Raw genomic sequence first — 3,223 nt, forward strand, 5'->3', positions numbered from 1 at the left:
AAAAAGAAAGGAAAATGATGGGGTGTAGACACTGAGGAAAAGACAGAAGAAGTTGCCTTACCAATTTGTATACAGGGCAACACTTATTGCAATGATGGAGGGCAAAACATCAAAAACAAAGCTTTTGCATTTTTAAATTTTTTGATACCCCAATTTATTTTTACCTTAATTTTTCCAAGTTAATATGTATTCTATATCTAACCTTTAAACTCATCGCTATATTGCATTTTACTAATAAGGGAACCTGGCAATATATTGGGCTTCACTTTTCAGGAGGTTTTGGATCACTGAGAGGTTCAACAATGGCAGCGGAGGAATACTGGTGTGGGATGTTATTGACAGGGGACACGTGGTTGGCAGGGAGTTCTATAGGGCATATATCCAGGCTACATAAAAATGTTTGGATATTTTCATAGTGGATACAATTAAAAACAACTGAGGGAGTGTTGAGTTCCTAGCCAGGGGAGCTCTATCACAGTCCCTAAAGGAATAGTAGCAGTCCCCCAAGTGCAATGGCAAAGACCAAAAAAGAATGAAGGTCCAACAATGAGCCCTTGATACTAACGAATATGCTTGTAAGCCTGTGCATCTGAAATAAGAACAAGGCCTAGAGCTGCAGGGTGCCTAAGTTTACCTCCTGAGAGCCTCCGTGTTGCTCAAATGTGGCCAGCCTCGAAGCCAAATTCAGCATGTAAATGCGTTGCCTTCCCCCCAGCATGGGACATGACTCCCAGGGATGAGCCTCCCTGGCGCAGAGGGATTACAACCAAGTACCAGCTGATGATGTAACTAGAAAATGACCTTGGGTCTGACGACCGCGAAGAACCACGTCGGACCCGCTGGGTTCTCCACTGCCTCATGTGCACCCCGCAGCTCATGCTACTGCAGGTGTTCTTCCTGGTGTTTCCCGAGGGTGCCCGGCCTCAGACCTCTGCCTCCCCATCAGGAACGCAGGATGGGCCCCTCCAGTCCTCCCCGAAGGGGACTGAAACGCCCCGTATTATGCCTGAGATCTCCACGGTATGCCCTACTGTGGTGACCCCTTTGGTGCCTGGGAATAGGACCGTGGACCTCTTCCCAGTCTTGCCGATCTGTGTCTGTGACTTGACTCGTGGTGCCTGTGATATAAATTGCTGCTGTGACAGGGACTGCTATCTTCTCCATCCGAGGACAGTTTTCTCCTTCTGCCTCCCTGGCAGTGTAAGCAAAATTAAACTATTTCCAGAACCTCCACAAGGTCAATACAACCAACTTCCAGACCCTGGCTACACAGTTTGGAGGCTGGGGACCCCATTCTGACTTACTTCTCCAAATGGTCTGTAATCAGTTTGCTGAGACAGCCTGCTGGAGTTGGAGCTGGGGGACTCTGTGCCGAGAGCAACCTGCAGGTTTCCTCCAGAGTAAAAGTACAATCTGCACTCGTTTCTTTAAGAACGTGACAAGTAGCTGTACTTCAGATCCAGCCCTTGATGCTGCCTCTTACTTTAACTTCACAGTTTTGAAGGTTCCAAGAGGTATGACTGATCTGCAGAATATGAAGGTGCCTGTGACACTTACCTCACAGGTTGGTTTACCTCTGTTGTCTGGAAACATTTGTCAGAATGTCGTTTCCCAGGTCATCTATGAGATAGAGACCAATGGGACTTTTGGAATCCAGAAAGTCTCAGTCAGTTTTGGACAAAAAAATCTGACTGTTGAGCCAGGAACTCCCTTAGAGCAACACTTCATCATTCACTTCAAGGCTTTTCAACAGAGCACAACTGCTTCTCTGACTGGTCCTAGAAGTGGAAATCCTGGCTATATTGTTGGGAAACCACTGTTGGCTTTAATTGATGGGGTAAGTCACTCAATGACCCTCTTATAGACCTCATTACAGGGTGATGGAACTTGCTCTTTGAAGAGACATAAAGTACAATTTGGAGTCAATGCAATATCTGGATGCAAGCTCAGGCCGTAGAAGGGGAACTGTAGCCACTTGCAGCAGGAAATTTATCAGACTCTTCATGGAAATCCCAGACCAGAGCATGTCGCCATCTTTGGTAATGCTGTCCCAGCCCAGAAAGGAGAATGGGCCCCAATCTTCAGCAGGAATTGCAGTGTTTCGGTTATTAATTGTACTTCCTGCTGTCTGATACCAATGTCCCTGGAAATCCAGGTATTGTGGGCATATATAGGCCTCCAATCCAACCTGCAAGCTCATGTTTCAGGAGCCCGATTGCTGTATCAGTGCCAGTCCATACAGGATTCCCAACTAATGACAGAAGTACCTTTGACAACTGTTGTGACCTTTGTGGACATAACCCAGAAGCCAGAGCCTCCAAGGGGCCAGCCCAGAATGGACTGGAAATTGCCATTTGACTTCTTCTTTCCCTTCAAAGTGGCATTCAACAGAGGTGTAGACTCTCAGAAAGGCTCAGTCTCTTCCATCATTACACTGTGTCTCTTACTACTTGGAGTTTCAACCTAGAGACTAGGTGAAGAAAGAAGTAAAAGATTTCAATTTTCCCCATGGGAAGTTCTGAGGCAGCCTACTGATCTTGGCTAAACAGATCCTCACCTGCTCATGACCAGAGGAGAGCATGTAGGATATGAGAGGACCTAAGTGAAGGAATCTTTGTATGTGAAAGAAGGTATTTTCAAAAAGCAGCAAAAGTATTTTATCACAGCTCTTTGCTTAAGGATCAATCAGCAGTACATCTCCTTAAGCAGGGAAGGCAAAGAGCCCTTCCTCCAGCTCTTCCAGTTATTCTATACCTCATTAAAGGTTTGGAAGGTCTTCATCTGGCTGTTCACAGGAGAAGGAGCCTGCTCATACTGTCACCCAGGGTGAATTTAGGAAGAACTTCCCTCTGGACTGTTCCGAGCTGACTGTTCAGAAGACTGTTAGCTGTGTTTCATCTGACTCCTCCCCACTCCCTTGGGTCACACCTTTTGCCCAAGCATGAGTGAGAAAAGCAAGACTTTGTACTTGGTTTCCCAAATAAATGCAGAGTAGAATCCCAGCCCCCCCTTTCTACTCACAAATGACTTTAAAAAAAAAAAAGAAAATGACCTTGAATACAAGGGTCAACTTGGACCAGCAGAATATCTCAGTCTACATAGAATACCAGGAGTTAAAAATGCTTTTTGACCTGAATCAAGGGGGAAATGGAAAGGACAAATGAGTTTATATGGCTATGAGTCTCCAAAAAAGAGCCAGGAGGTTACCAGAGGGGTTGCCCTT

The 3,223-nt window shown here is 45.8% G+C and overlaps 1 pseudogene; it reads left to right on the top strand.

Moving 5' to 3' along the window:
- Positions 1–858: 858 nt before the first annotated feature.
- On the top strand, positions 859–3,022 carry LOC101447463 (tectonic-3-like; annotated as a pseudogene).
- The last annotated feature ends 201 nt before the right edge of the window (positions 3,023–3,223 follow it).

Source organism: Dasypus novemcinctus, chromosome 10, assembly GCF_030445035.2.
Source record: "Dasypus novemcinctus isolate mDasNov1 chromosome 10, mDasNov1.1.hap2, whole genome shotgun sequence".
NCBI lineage: Eukaryota > Metazoa > Chordata > Mammalia > Cingulata > Dasypodidae > Dasypus > Dasypus novemcinctus.